The following is a 17009-nucleotide window of genomic DNA, read 5'->3' as shown; positions in this document are numbered from 1 at the left end:
GAAGCCCCGTCTCTACTAAAAATACAAAAATTAGCCAGGCGTGGTGGTGGGCACCTGTAGTCCCAGCTACTCGAGAGGCGAGGCAGGAGAATGGCTTGAACCCAGGAGGTGGAGGTTGCAGTGAGCTGAGATGGCGCCATTGCACTCTAGCCTGGGCGACAGAGCGAGATTCCATCTCAAAAAAAAAAAAAAAAAAAAAAAAAAAAGATAAGCGTTGATGAATATAAACACTCATTTACCTACCACCAAATGATACAACTTTTTCATAACCCTCAAAATGTATTTGTGTCCCGCTCCAGAAAAACCCCACCTTCCATGGGCAACCACTATTTTGGTATCTATGATTATATGCCAGTTTTGCCAGTTTTTGGATTTTATGTAAGTAGAACCATATAGTATGCAGTACTTTGTGTCTGGTGGTTTTTTTCAGATGGTAATTTATGTATTCCTTTGTTGATGTTCGTTAGTATAGTTTCTAGTTTTTGCAGTTGTGAAAAAAGAGGCTCTGAACATTTATATCTAAGTGTTGTTTTGGGACATGTATTTTTTCTCTTGGGTAAATACTAAGGAATAGAATTTCTAGATCACATGTAAGTGTAATTTACCTTTGCAAGAAACTGTGAGTTTTTCAAAGTGATTTTATAGTTTTATGCTCACAACAGGAATGTATGAGAGTTCCAGTTGCTTCCCCTCTTTGATGACACTATCATCATTCTTTTCAATTTTAGCGATTACAGATTCAATTTGTTAAACTTTTCAATGATTTTGATACATGTGAGTTTAATATTTTTATGAGGTATAAGGTCTTTGGAAGGGATATGTGTTATATGATAGTAAGGATTTGTCTGCAATTAAAATGATATTACCTTTCTTCTCTACTTAAAATCCTTTGTTTTCCATTTGTTTTCAATCTAAGATCAAACTTCCCATGATGCATACATTTCTTTTTATTTTAGTCCCTGAGTCCTTTCACCCCTGTCCCTGCTGCCCAGCTTCAACCCCATGAGGTCTTCTGAATAAGGTAGTGTCTATCTTGTTAATTACTAAACCTTAGTGCTTAGCACTCTCATTGAATATTTACTGACTGGCTGACTGACTTAGTAAGATGAGATAGGTTCACACAAGTTCACATAGTTAAAAAGTATAGGAACTTAGACATTTATTTCAAGTCTCTCTAATGCCAAAATCTAGCTGATAAACTTTTAACAGAGTGAATGGTCATTTAAGTTTTATTTAACAGACCTTTGAACTTCAGTCATCATCAAGATTGCTAGGAAGTCCTCAGACACTTCAGAATAATATCAAGACTTTGACCCAATATGTGTTTTATTCAGGTGGGAAAGAAGGTATTTCTGCAGTTTGTTTACAGCTTTATTATTCAGTGTGGTTAAAATGTATTTTATTTCATTATCTTCTGAAGAATGTCAAAAGTCATATTTTATTCACTTCTAAAACTTACATAATGGGGCTGTAATTTTGTAATGTTTATAGTCTGTAAAAGAAAAAATATTATATTAAAATGCTTCCTCCTTGTTTTTAAAGATTGCAACCTTGTCTGAGCTTTCTTATGTGTTCCTCTTGGGCATATTTTAAACTACATGATGTACATTATATTTATAATATTATTTAGCCTTTACGGGAAATAAAGAAATAAAGCTATTTTCAGAGGGAATTCAACAAACACAGCAAATTCTACTGAGACCAATTATTCCAGCTCTGTAGAGTAATAATATAATCTAATACAACATAGTTACCCACGTTTGAAATAGCTCCAGAAATTTCTGTTGAATGGCTGTCTGCTTTTTTATTTGCTTTTCCCTATCTCTGATCACATGCAAAATTAGAGAATAATCAATTGTTTGGAAGAAAAAAGAGGAATGAGAATATTGACTGGAGATAAATTATTTTTCTGTTTGTAGTTACTTTCTCTCGCTAAGTCCAGTTTACATGTTCATCATAAGAAAACCAAGAGTCTTTATTTTGAATCTGTATTATTTTAAATGTTGTATCATTAGCACTGGCTTTCTATATCCAATTAAAACTACAACTAAAGCAAAACAAGAGCTCAGTGTTAGAAGAAACTTCAAGGTCACCTTCAAGTCTCCAGGCTTCTGTAGAGAGGATGCTCATCAGAAATACTTGAGCAGCCTCCTGATCTACAGAATGAGAATCACCAGGTCTCAGTTATTAATACATGATTTGAAAGAAAAGCACTCCAGGTATTCTGATTTGAATCCTTAGTTACACACCATTGATGAAGTCCAGTTCCCCATATGATGTTCGAATCATCCAAGTGGTTTTCTGAGAACAGGGAGCTCTTTATCTTTAGATGCTGTCCTTTTCCTTTTTGAACAGTTATGATTACTAGTACTTCCTTACAGATAGCTGAAATCTGCCTCTCTTTAGATGTACCAGTCATCTGTGATCTGACAGGGATGCCACAGAAAAGAAAAATACAACTTCTTTTTAAATTTTAGTCGGTCTCCAGATTTGCATCCATGATTCCAGATGTGAAGTGACCATCTAACAGAGCTATTATTTCCCTCATTTTAAAAATGTTATTTTATCAATGCAGATTAACGTGAACAAAGGCAAATAGTAGTCTCACCAGAAGTAGGTCCAGTGGTGAGAAGGGCCATATAACCCAGAAGAACAGAAGAACCCATGGTATTAGAGGTTTCTGTGGTGAGGAAAGGTGTCGTGTGAGGTTTATGGCAAGCCCCAGTCAACAGTCTGTAGTGGAAAATTACATTTTCAATAGTAATTCCTGGCATGGTACTAAGCACTGGTAGAGTTGGACTCTAGTGCTACTAGGCACTGGTAGAGTTGACCATGGGACATCATGTGATAGAAATATCCATTATAAAATGGATTCTGTCAGACTCACTATTTCAAAAGGTTTAGTAGACCTAGGATCAATCCATAGTAAGATGGAACTGGTCCATCCAGTATTGAGCAAAAGAAAGGCTATGGGCAAAAATAAGTTGTACAAGCAGGTGGCCAGACCCTCCTTGCTCTGATACCTTTCTTCCAGCCCACACCTATGGCTGAATTAGCTATTACTATGACGATTACATAGCAGTGATTTATACATTCATTATTTTTGAAACACTTATAAGTTGTCATTCTGTTATTCTTCTGTAATGAAGAACTTTCTCTTCTCTGCCATTTATTTATCCATATACTAATTTATATCGGTGCAAACTTATGGATTTCTATTTTATTCACTGATTTGTAATTACTTACTGTCATCATTTTCATGCTCAAATTGACCCAGATTAGGCCAGTAGGAGCAACTTCAAGATAGCTCCTGTGTTTTTTGATACATTCTCATTATTCTCTGTGTAAGAGAATAATGGTCTGGCACCATAAGATGTCTGAGGTTCATCTTCTACTGTCGTTAAATGGAACTTGGAAAAGTCATTTCTTTAAGAAGCCCCAGTTTCTTTTAGTGAAGGATAACCATTGGAAGCCAAGATCTGACTACTTGGTGTATTCACTACCTTTTCTAAATACATATGTGTATAAGAACTTGTACATTAAAAAACCATGACTTCATATTAAAGCCTCCAACTTCAATCCAAAGTCTTCCTGCCCTTTCTCTTTCCATGTTTGTAAACACATTCTTCAACAGTGAAAAACCTAGTTCTCATTATGCACAACATTTGCTTAATCAACTTATTATTTGCCCAATGCTATCACTCACTCAACTTTGGCAACTGACTCTTCTGTCTGCCATTTCACCCCTCCCACAACCCAGTAGTGCCCAGGCACCTCACATCTTTGATTGCCAGTGGACACACTGAAAACATGTCTCCAGAAAGCTCCATGCCCTTCTTCTTTAGTGTTTTGTGTTCTTGAGCACCATAATGAATGCTGCTGGTGACCCTTCCTTCCCTACATTCCAACTCCTTTATACCAGGAAGGGAAGGCAATTGTTCATTCTATCTTTTTGTTCTGCTTCCTGGGAATTTTACCAAATTTGTCTTCCAAATTGTCTATTAAAATATTCAAATGTTTATGTATACACACACCCAGAGTCAAATACAAATATATACATATACATAAAAATACCTTCAAATACACATTCATATTATTTGTATTTGAAGAAAAAAGTTGAAAAATATATTTTTTCTTTCACTCCTTTGAAATGAAATTTAAATTTTAAAATGAAATTTAAGTAATTTTAGAAGAGTTCCTAAAGAGTACACCAAATTCCTATATACCTTTCATCCAGTTTATTCTGTTAATATTTTACATACATGTGATACAACTATTAACACTAAGATATTAATATTTTTCACTTTTAAAAAAAGTATCATTTGGCCAGGCGCGGTGGCTCATGCCTGTAATCCCAGCACTTTGGGAGGTTGAGGCGGGTGGATCACGAGGTCAGGAGTTTGAGACAAGCCTGACCAACATGGTGAAACCCCATCTCTACTAAAATTACAAAAATTAGCCTGGCGTGGTGGCGTGCACCTGTAATCCACGCTACTCAGGAGGCTGAGGCAGGAGAATTACTTGAACCTGGGAGGCAGATGTTGCAGTGAGCTGAGTCAAGATCACGCCATTGCACTCCAGCCTGGGTGATAGAGCAAGACTCTGTCTCAAAAAAATAAAAATAAAAATAAAATTTAGAAAGAGGTAGCATTCTATTGTTGTTCATTGTGTATAGTCTCACCTAACTCAGAGGATGTTAGTTCTAATTATTTTAAAATGTTTTTCTGTTCCCTGCTTCTTCTCTATCTTGGTCCTTCCTCCCATTCTCTCTCCCTCCCTTCCTTCCTTTTTTCTTTCCCTTCCTTTTTTACCTCCCTCCTTTTCTCCAAATTATAAGGTAGCTACTACATTCCAGGTGAGGATGCACACTTTTAGCTTTTGTACGTTCATGTTTTACTCATGCTTCTCTCTACTGTATGACTCTCCATCTTTTTAATGTAATTGATAACCAGTTAAGTCCAATTTCCTCCATGATGCTCTTTGTATTGTTCCAGCTTAAGAGTGATTACTTTCTCCATTCCTCTGAACTCCATACATCAACTTCAAGTCTTGGTTGTTTTATGCATCTCTTCCCTGATAGGGTAGAAATAACTTGACTGTAAGATTCAATTAATCTGTATGTCATCACAGAGCACCTAGGTTAAAAGCAGGCAGATGGCATTGTTATCTACCTGACTGTATTTTTCTCTCTCCTCACATATTTCAGAATTGGGACTTTGTAATCTGAAAGTAAGTTATCATACTTATTCCAAAGGAAATGCACTTTAGTCATATTTGTTTATTTTTAGAATTTTATTGTCTTTGTAGCACACTTGAGTCTTTGAGAACCACTAATACACTAAAAATGTTCTATGTTTAGCATTTTACTATTGCCTAAGCATTAATACATTTTCTATGACCAGATTTCCTTAGTCACAGTAAATGCAATTCAGTCTTTCTTTTGGGTAACCTTAACAATGTATAATCTGAAAAGGACTCCTATTGGAACTTTTTTATGAGCTGTAAACTCCCAGGGATGAAGACTAATACACCAGTGAGGTTTCTGTCAGAGGCAATACTAGTTTATCTGTATCCTTCTCTTTTATGTGTTCTTTTCATTTCTTTCTGTCAAGAGTTCCTTTTCTAGAACACTGGAATTATTATTATTATATATTTTAATCCTGTACTTTTGCCTACCATTTCCATTAAGTCTTTTTAAGCCTGGGTCTGTGGAGGGAAAAAAAGCATTTATTTGCTACATCTCAAGATTCTCCTGGGATAATAACTTTGTCTGAAGTTTAGCAAGCCTATGAATTATTAGCCTTAAAAACCTACCTTATTTTATGGGGCTCTTATTTTTTCTCTTTAGCTGACAACAGTCTTCAGTGGAACTCTTCAGGGTAATAAATAATTACATTATTTCAGACTACTCTTTGCTGATTTGTTGTTATTAATATCTACTGACGAGAGAACTTGAGCAGTAAGTGTTAGGAAACAGCCACAGACATGTCTACATGTCGCAAAACACTGAGTCATATCAATTGTAAGTAAAATCAAATAAAGACATATTTTAGTCCTTTTTCCTTCCTTGTGTACTTCTTCCAACCTCCTTTTGTCATATGTCTGTCCAACACTTCAAGGAAATTTGGCTACATAGAAGTTTAGCATGTAACCTGCAACCTGATACCTGAATGTCTGCAGACTTCATTTTAAATGTTGTCTCTAGAAGCTCTGACCTTCTTTATACATTCCTTTCCTCGTTTCCTCTGATTTCTAATGGAAAAGAACAAAAGGTCCAAATTGTTTTAAAATTAATTTTATTGGATAATTTAAACAGCGCCTTCAGTAATACTGAAGTTGTCAAGGAAAAAGGCAAACTTCAATATCCTAGATGCCTCAGGTTTCTACCCCACTTCCTGGACATTATCTAATAAAGTATGTGTATTTGTGTGTGTGTAGGAGAGGAGGCAGCATGAGGAGGTAAGAATTTATACAAACTTTTGATAAACAGGGAGAGTCGAGGTTTTCAGCCATAGTATTGCTGACTCCTGTAGCCTCAAGGACAGTGTCTTTTGTCTGTTTGATGGCAACTTGCCTTGGTGGCTACATACCTACCTGAGTTTGTTAGTGATCTGGATTTTGTCTACTTGGACAGGATGTGATGTTCCTCCCTTGATGAACAGCTCTTCTTACTCCCCTCAGCGCTATAGAACCCTGTGAGGTCTGATGTGACTTGTGTTTATTCCTGTCTGGGTGATCTGATCTACTCCCTTCACTAGGGAGGCATCTCTATGGAAACTCCCCAGAAATAGCTTTATTCTTTCAGAGCTCAGTCTGTGCTGCCCAGGAACCAACAGTGACTCAGTGAACTAACTTCCAGGGCTGACCAAGCTGTACATTAATGTCACTGTGGGGTAACAGTAACCAGTCACAGACAGAAAGAGCTCCCTTTGCCCTCTCTCTTAAGTACCTCACATATCTCCTTTCTCTCTAAGGCAGAGACTCCAACAGGGAAAGTAGGAGAAATAATTACACACTCTTCTTTCTTCCAATTTTCTCTTCTTTTACTTGCTTCTGTACTCTAGTGCTAGGAAAACTGTGGGCTTTTCTTTTGCTTATGCTACATCCTATCCTTATTCAAACATGGATCACTAGAAGGGGAATATCCTGTATGCTGGAAGTGCACTTTATGATCTGAGTCATTCATGCTTATTTGCTGTTATGATAAATGGGGATGGTTGGTGGAAGGATAAAGAAACATAGAAAATTCTTTTTGTAGACAGTAAGTTTGCATGCCAAAGTCTGAATATTATCTTGCTCTTTTACATTGCATTTTATCTGCCATAGAATCCAATCTTTCCACAAGCAAACGATTGTCTCAATGGTCTAGAAAAAGCAGAAGACAAAAATCACATTTAAACTTTCTAAATATTACTCCTGTAATGGAAGAAATAGAAGAAATGGCATTATATTCAAGTAGCTTAATGTCTACTTTAGACAAAATAGTTGCCAGATTTACTGAATATTTCACTTTTAAATCAGTTATTTTTGTTAGCCCTAAGGAATCTCCATGTGATTCCTCCACTGTGTACCATCTCCATTCTAAGCTTTTCCACATCTCACCAGAGACTAGTGGCATGGGAATACTATAATTGTAGGAACAGCCTCTGAATGTCATTTCAGAGCTAATTTAATAGGATATGGATAATTTATATGCTATGGTACATCCCCATGCCTGGAGCTAATCTGTATTGAGAGATGAATAATACAAATATCACTTGATTCTTATAATTTATGTAGTATAATATTGTCTTTTTTAAATCTAGAATAGTGGATGCACGTAATAAATATTCAATAATACTTGTTGCCATTTTTACTTGATTTCTTACTTGATAATTACTTATCATTTCAAATTAAGACATAATTAAACGCTGATTAGTTACTAGAGGTTCTAAATATTGATTGACTTTTTCATTCTGTATTCTATATTGTTTCCCTGAACTTGTTGGGAAGACCTCAGTAACAAAGCTTTTAAAAAAGTGTTTTGATAGACCCAGTGATAGGAATACACTTACTAAATTCAGCCTTACTTAGAGATAACTCTTCAAAACTTCAGATTTTTATCTTTTAAAATCTTTGAAATATAGTAAAGAGAGGACATAGTTATTTCATCTTTCACTCTCTACTCAAAACCTCTTATTATTTGACTTCACAATTATTAGTCATCACTTTACACAAATACCTTCCTTAAAAGTTACCAATGACCACTTTATTAAGAAATTCAATTTTCTCTGTGAAGGATAGAGAAAATTTCTCTTTTCAGTCTCTATCCTTCATGCTCCTATTTAACCTGTTACAATGTGGGCCATTCTTTTTCCTGACTCTACTCTTTAAATTATCCAATACTTTATAGCTTTTTATGACTTTCTTTTGTGTTTTCTTTTTTTTTCTTTAGTAAGTTTTATTTGCTTCTTCATCCCACTCCCATCCTGCCCATTAATGATGAAGGCATTCTTTTTTTTTTTTTTTTTTTGAGATGGAGTCTCTCTCTGTTGCCCAGGTTGTAATGCAGTGGCACGATCTCGACTCACTGCAGCCTCTGCCTCCCGAGTTCACACCATTCTCCTGCCTCAGCCTCCTGAGTAGCTGGGACTACAGGCACCCGCCACCACACCTGGCTAATTTTTGTATTTTTAGTAGAAATGGGGTTTCACCATGTTGATCAGTATGGCCTCAATCTGCTAACCTCATGATCTGCCTCATAACCTCGGCCTCCCAAAGTGCTGGGATTACAGGCATGAGCCACCGTGCCCGGCCAGCATTCTTTAATATTTTTTCTGCAATATAGATTTTAAATTTCCTGTTTTTCATTTTTGTGGTAGCCAGTTTCCAAAGATATATTGCCACCCCAGTGAACCACACCTTCTGTTACTCACACACGCCCACCCCTTGAATTGGAGCTGGACCTGTGATGTGTTAATAACCAATAGAATATGGCAGAGGAGGCACTGGGAGAATTCTGAAGCAAGGTCAGATTAGACATTGCAGTTTCCACCCTGAAACCTTACCTGTGCTACCACTTAAGATGCCCACTACCATGAAATGCCTATGACTGAGAGGCCACTTGAAGGTACTGTGAGTGACAGTGCCAGCTGAGCACAGCCATCCAATGTAGATGAAGCACCCTTGGGTCTTACAGATAAGTCCATCTGTCAGCTGAAAACTGTTCTATCAATGCCATGTGGAGCAGAAGTATGGCCTAGCAAAGCCTTGGTTGAATTCTTGACCCATGAAGTCATGTGATATAATAACATAAAATGGTTCTTATTTAAACCCAATAACTTTTAGGGTAGTTTGTTATGCAGCAATTTTATCCACTTCCATTACTTCATTGATCATCTTTCTAAGGTGAAAACTCAGAACTGGCTATGTCTTTTTGCCTGATCACTGTTGTAGTTGGACTTTGAATTCTATTCCATTGATCTATTTCTCCATTTCTGTACCAATGCCACACTATTTTAATTATAAAAGCTTTATGATATGTTTTATGTCCATAAAGTGAACCCTTCCATTCCCCCTCTCCCCTAACAGTTTTCTAGTTTCTATTGAAAATTCATACAAAAAGTTAACAGATGATAAGAACATCCATCTCAAATAATTGGAGAAATTACTGAAAAAACTGGACAATTATTTGGGAAAATATGTCTCACATCATATTAAGTGAATTACTGATGATTCAGAAATATAAAAATTGAAACTATCCAAGAAATAAAAGAAACATGGGTGAATTTCTGGATATAAAAAATGTTTTCTTTTCCATGATTTAAAATTAAAGACAATTAAGGAAAAAATCAGCAAGTTGACAAAATAATGCAAAACAAAACAAAGCATGATAAATGAAGTGAAAAGACAAATGACAGATTGGGAGAAAAATAATTACAACATATCTCACAGATAAAGGGTAATCTCTCTAATTAGATACAAGTCTCTTAATATCAATGAAAAAGAAAAATTGAAAAACAAGAACCTGATAGAAAAATGAATGAAAGTCATTTAACAGACATTCCCGCAGACTTAGTATGCAAATGGCCATTAAACACATAAAAGATGCTCAATATTACTCATAAGTTAAAATTTAAGAATATACTGCAATATCATTTCTCATGCATAAGATTCACAAAAAATTGAAAGCTTGTGCTATTTGGTAGAACTTTGAGGAAGAAAGGCATTTTCACACATTGCTGGAGGAGGGAAACATTTTTCAAAGCCTGCTATGTATGAGAGACTTGTATATAATTAGAGGGTACCCTTTATCTGCTCTATATGTTGCAAACCTATTACCTCTTATCTCCAAATCTGCCTTTGCTGCTCTGCTTACCAAACTGGAGCTGGATCTAGTGAACATTTCTCCTTTGTCAACTGGCATGATATTAAGATTTACAAGCAGAGGGCACTAGAAAGAGATGGTAAGAGGGAGATTTCCTACAAGGTTTCACTGTGCTGTCCTTTTTCTAGCTTCTGTGATGCCTGGCTGTTATGTGGGACACCCAGTGGAGCTCAGCTCCAGAGTCTTAGAAGCATCCACACAGGTAGCTTCCAGTTGAGTGTTACAGGGACCCCTGCTGGTTTCTCGGAAACTTCAACATGCCCCATTGAGAGATAATTCCTGGTGGCCTCCTGGCAAGCAATTATTTCAGCTTCCCAGCTTGTTCAACAGCAAATATTTCCTTTCTTCCACAAGAGACCCCCACCAAGTTTCTTTTGTCATGGTCAGTGGTTTACTGTTTGCCAACTTTGGCCCGAAGCACCTCAGGACAATTCTCTGCCATCAAGTGGGACATAGCCACTGCCTCTCCAGTGGTTTAAATCTCGGCCTTTTCGTGGGAGGGTGTCTCTCTCACATTTCTTCTTTTGTGTTACTCTGTTTCAGTTGCAGGGATAGTAGTTATTCCCTATAGCTGATATTCCTCTATTCTTTAGAATTTTCTTTATCCCTTAGTAGCCAACCACCTGTCACTCTAGTTACCAATTACCAGTTAATAACTTTATATTAAATGTTCTGTGTTCAAGTTGCTGTGTGATTTTGGTCTCCTCCCTAGATTGCGACTGATAAAACTACCATTTGACTTCACAATTCTGCTTCTCTCTCTCTCTCCTTTTTTTTTTTTTTCTTTTATTTTTCTCGAGATGGAGTCTCGCTCTGTCACCCAAGCTGGAGTACAGTGGCGCGATCTTGGCTCGCTGCAGCCTCCACCTTCTGGGTTCAAGTGATTCTCCTGCCTCAGCCTCCCAGATAGCTGGGATTACAGGCATGCGCCACCAAACCCAGCTAATTTTTGTATTTTTAGTAGAAAAGGGGTTTCACCATGTTGGCCAGGCCGGTCTCGAACTCCTGACCTCAGGTGATCCACCTGCCTCGACCTCAGTGCTAGGATTACAGGCATGAGCCACCACACCTAGCCAATTCTACTTCTTTGAATGTATAAACAAAATATATATAAAGTTTTTACAGTACCATTTTAATAGGTGAACTTCAGAAACATTGTCCATGTTCACCTATGTAACACTGATAAGACAATACTGGAAGTTTTGAAATGGGCTTCCTGTGATTGAATTTGGGACATTATGGGCATCCAAAAATTAATTTTATTAATGGATTATAAACCATTGACACAGACAATAATCCATGAGTCCATAATTTAAAATAATAAACTATGTATGGTAGAAACATTCTTTATAAAACAATATCAGTTAAGAATTATAGAAATTGTTATAGGACTTAAAAAATCACTATTTTATTTATTTATTTATTTATTTATTTATTTATTTATTTATTTTAATAAGACAGGGTCTCACCATGTTGCCTGGACTGGTTTTGAACTCCTGAGCTCGAGCAGTCTGCCCACCTCGACCTCCCAAAGTGCTGGGATTACAGGTGTGAGCCACCACATCTGGCCAAAAATCACCATTTAAAACTGAATAATAAGTAAAAATTGATTCAGACATGCTTCATTAATGGTCGCTTTAGCAACCCTTTGTAAAAGGTTGTTGGGGATGGGGATAGTCATGTAATCTCAAGTATCAACCCAAAGACTGTTAAATACAGAGAGAGAGAATTAACTCTAAAATCAAGAAAAAAGGCAAATTTTTCTAAACCAAGTTACCAAATTCAGCATTATTAGAAGCCAGAGAAACTATTATGTGACTTAATGTAATGCAATGGGAAGTACACAACCTCTTCAATGCAGTATTCTTGCCAACAACATTTAACCTGAATCTTCTCATGAAGAAATAGTCAGACACATCTATATTGTATGGACTGTCCTTCCTGACAACTGGCATATATTCTTCAAAAATGTCAATAGCTTGAAAGGAAAAATCTAAAAAGGTACGTGTGGTGAGGGAGAGAATGAGGAGGAGAACTCTTCTAGATTAAAAGAAACCAAAGAGACATGATAACTAAATGTATGTGGATCTTTCATTGATTTATCATTTGGCTTTTGTGGCATAACAACCAAGTATGGAGTCTCAGTGACATAAAATGATAAGCATTTATTTTGCTCATGGATGTGGGGATTGGCTGGGGTATCTCTGCTACAATATGGTTATTTCAGAGCACAATTCTTATGCTAGGAAAATTATTTATTTATTTATTTATTTATTTGAGACAGAGTCTCACTCTATTGCCCAGGCTGGAGTGCAGTGGCATCATCATGGGCATACTGCAGCCTTAACCTCCTGAATACAAGGGATCCTCCCACCTCAACCTCTCAAGTAGCTGGAACTACACGCAGGCACAACCACGCCCAGATAAATTTTTTTTTTTTTTTTTTTTAAATAGAGGTGAAGGCTCACTATGTTGCCCAGGCTGGTCTTGAGCTCCTGGACTCAAGGGATTGTCTGCCTAAGGCCATCGCACCCTGCAGGAAGCTTTTTTCATGGAACTATGGAAACAAACACACAAGCAAGCACATTTGAAAGCCTTCTAACAGTTCACTGGTTGGAGAGAGTCACATGGCTGGAGCCAAATCCAAGAGAAGGGAAGGTGAATAGTTTTGGATATTTACCTAAGGTACCAAAATTGGACCCTGGATCAAAATTTAAAAAATAGTTGCATGAGCTTTATGTTTAAAGACTGCATATAAAATAGTATTTTCTGTAAGTTTTATATTTTATGGGTATGATACAATTATTGTGGTTATGTGGGAGAATATCCTAATTATCTACTAATTCTTAGTAGATAAACATTGAAGTTGCAAGGAGTGAAATGAATGCCATTATTGCTAAAAGTTACAAATAGTTTAGCAATAACATCAAAATATACTTGTGTGTATATATACTTATATGTATGTATACTTATATGTATATATCATCTATGTGCTACAGACTGAAAGTATCCTTTCAACATTCATATGTTGAAATCTTAGCCTCCAGTCCTGTAATATTTGTAAGTGAGGCCTTTGATAGGTAATTTGGTCATGAGAGCAGAGCCCTCATGAATAAGATTAGTGCCCTGAAGAGCTCCCTGACCCCTTCCACCATGAAAGGACACAGCGAGACAATGGCTATCTATGAATCAGGAAGTGGCCCCTCACCAGACACTGATTCTGCTGAGAATTTGACCCTAGGCTTCCCATTCTTGAGAACTATGAGAAGAAAATTTCTGTTGGTTATAAGTCACCCAGTCTCTAGTACTCTATTACAACATATCAAATGACTAATGGACTAAGACTCTCTATCTATGTATCTATGTATCTAAGTATCTATCTATCTATCTATCTATCATCTATTATCAAATGCAAATGTGACACATATTAACAGTTGATAGATATAAGTGAAGAGTACATGTGTACACCTCTTTTACATTTTTTTTATGGTTGAAATTTTTGAAAAAAAGAAAATACGTTTATGTTTGTTTGTTTTTCATCTACTATTTGTGGGTGTGGGAGAAGTGTGGCCACACAACCAGAAGTCTTGGAGAAAGTTTATTTTTCTGACAGAGTCTAGGGAAAAGCTTATTTTCCCATGTGAATAAGAGTGTCCAGTCTTCAGAGAGCAAGAGATTTCCATCTTAGAGAAACAGACTGGTCACCTGTGTTTCCTTTGGAAGGTTGCACAGCATTATTGGTTCTAGCAAAGCTTAGGGGGATTGCATTAATGGGCTGAATTACACTAACTCTGGGGTAATGAGCTGTCTGTATCCCACGTATGCCTGAGAGAATCTGTAAGCCAAGAGTCCTCACAACATCTTTAATTTATGGATCTCAGTTTGACAAACTGTTTGCTGCTAGTCCACTAAATAATTTCAGCCCTTGCCATTTCACCATTTTCCCAGTCACTTCAGCAGCTGGATTTACAGAGTAAGAAAAAAAATGTATTACACACAATTTGAGGACACTCAGTAATTTGAGGAGGGAGTACAAAGGGGAAGATCAGAAATGTTGGCTCACATTGATTGAAAACAGTCTAATGTATATAAAAGAACATGAAAAAATAGAAAATAGTGCAATTTTTAAAATGGTAGTGAATGAGCTGATTTTGAAATTTCTATGAAAGAACAAAATGCCGGGAATAGCCAAGATAATTTTTAAAAAGGGTAAGAGGATTTGACTCATTAGGTATCAAATGTGTGGTAATTAGGATACTGGAGAATAGTCCACTGGCAAATGACTAATGCACTTGAATAAAGAGTACTGAAATAGACCAAAATACATATAAAAATTAGATATATGAGGGAGGTTGAATTGTGGGTTAGAAAGAAAAATAGATGCCTTAGTCCGTTCTTGCACTGCCATAAAGAAATACCTGAAACTGAGTAATTTAAATAAAAGAGACTTAATTGACTCATAGTTCTGCAGGCTATACAGGACGCATAGCAGCATCTGCTTCTGGGGAGTCCTCAGGGAGCATCCAATCCACCACACTCTAGGATAAGATAATTACAAGGTATAATCTGCAAATAATTAGTGCCCACAACATTTAAAGAATCTTGCATTTTAATATGAGAACTATGAAGAGGTAATTCTTGGTTAATAAGGTAAATGTATAAACAAAAGGCAAAATAGCATTACAGTGAGATATTTCATGTACTTCATTTTTATAAAAATGTTAAAAAGTTGGTTTCTTTACTAAGTATTGTCTAAGTTGTGGCTCGCTTACGACTCTTAATGTGGAGGGTGTTAGCAACCTGGTGTATAGGAGATGGAGAGCCTGTCTTCAAGGGCATTCATCAAGATATCCCCATCCCATATATCAAGGACCCAAGTTTCTCTGACCAGGACTTGAAATCACAGACCTGCATTAGCACTCAACCATATTTAAAAGTTTGTACCTCTAAATATTAAATTTCCAGTTTTTTGTTTTTAGCTGCTTCTACTCTTCCAAGATCGGGAATAAGGGGCTCTTTGTAAGTTACATTAATAGACCCTCTAGCCTTCATACTTTCAATTAATTGTTAACGGCACAAAGCTTTCATTATCTGTCTGTAGGGCATCTATATAGTTAGTAATAAGCCAATTCCATAGTACTTGCACGCATTGATTCTGTTACTTCTCAAATGCTAGTGCACCAGCCAGGGTGGTCCCCTACACTACAATACTTTCCAACTCACCACTGATGAAAGTTTAAGTAATTGGTTCACTATCTTGTGCCATGTGCCCCACATACCATACAGTTATTATTGCCAGTCAAACACAGAGCAATCCAGTCTCAAAAGCCCATTGCACTGCCTGCTTCCTTGTAATATGCCTGCTACCAACTGTACTAGTGGGGTGTTTTGGGCATCAAATTGAGTTAGGATTATGAGTTTATTGGAGAGTAGTATTTCTAAATGATAAAAGGGAAAGGATCAGGACTGAGCAGAGAAAGACTTCATACTGTGATGCTTATCTGACAGTCTGGGACAACCCAAAGGAAATTCCCATGAGTGGAATTGGCTTTGGCAAAAATGGTCTGGCCTTGGTAACCTTACTCTGTTCAGTCGTTCCTTGTAGACTGACCAGGAAGAGTGTGACCTCAGATCAAAAGATGGTGTAGGTCCTGAAGGTGCCACCAGCTACAGGCTATCAGTTAACTGCAGTACTTGCAGTTGAATGACAAGTTATTTCTTAAAGGGAGAGTTCAGTGGTAAACCTCTCTTGCTGCCAAGTCCTGAAGGGAAATGAATGCTTTTATGTTCACCACAAGACAGATGTTAGGTTAACCATCTTAAACTGCAGATATTCAACTATTTCTGGCCCCCAAAACTCCAGTATTTATGGTTCATCAATCTAATACTAAATCATGTTTAAATTATACATAATAGCTCCAAACTGAAACTAATCCAGATATCCATCAATGGTGAATGACTTTGCAATGTATATTATATTCACACAATTTATACTACACTGCACTGATGATTTATGCAGATAGTACGATGTACAATACAGATGAATTCTATATGGCAACATAATGTTGAAGAAAAAAGTCAAATACAGAAGAGTACACATCGTATGGCTTCATTTATATAAAGCTTAAAAGCACATAAAATTAACCAAACATGGAGGCTACTGAAGAGCTGGAAATTTTCTTTTTTTTCTCTTTTTTTTTTTTTTTTTTGAGACGGAGTCTTACTCTGTCGTCCAGGCTGGAGTGCAGTGGCCGGATCTCAGCTCACTACAAGCTCCGCCTCCCGGGTTCACGCCATTCTCCTGCCTCAGCCTCCCGAGTAGCTGGGACTACAGGCGCCCGCCACCTCGTCCGGCTAGTTTTTTGTATTTCTTAGTAGAGACGGGGTTTCACCGTGTTAGCCAGGATGGTCTCGATCTCCTGACCTCGTGATCCACCCGTCTTGGCCTCCCAAAGTGCTGGGACTACAGGCTTGAGCCACCGCGCCTGGCCCCTGAGCTGGAAATTTTCTATATCTTGTTCTACGTACTGGCCTATACCTGCATATAAACAAGTAAAAATTTATTGCACTGAATGAAGACATAAGATCTGTATATGTTTCTGTGTATATCTATCTATCTATGTATCTATATACACACACACAC

At 37.0% G+C, this 17009-nt stretch overlaps 1 long non-coding RNA gene across 2 annotated transcripts in view; it reads left to right on the top strand.

Annotated features, from left to right (window-relative positions):
* Positions 1 to 17009, top strand: part of LOC140712402 (uncharacterized) — a 390575-nt gene that overhangs the window by 341317 nt on the left and 32249 nt on the right. For both annotated transcript variants that reach the window (XR_012093989.1, XR_012093988.1), the window contains exon 6: positions 12821 to 13024. This is a non-coding gene — a long non-coding RNA (uncharacterized lncRNA). The remainder of the gene's footprint in view (positions 1 to 12820; positions 13025 to 17009) is intronic.

The sequence above is a fragment of the Chlorocebus sabaeus genome, chromosome 9 (genome assembly GCF_047675955.1).
Source record: "Chlorocebus sabaeus isolate Y175 chromosome 9, mChlSab1.0.hap1, whole genome shotgun sequence".
Classification (NCBI taxonomy): Eukaryota; Metazoa; Chordata; class Mammalia; order Primates; family Cercopithecidae; genus Chlorocebus; species Chlorocebus sabaeus.
The sequence above is the reverse complement of the archived record's forward strand: the minus strand, read 5'-3'. Positions and strand labels throughout refer to the sequence as shown.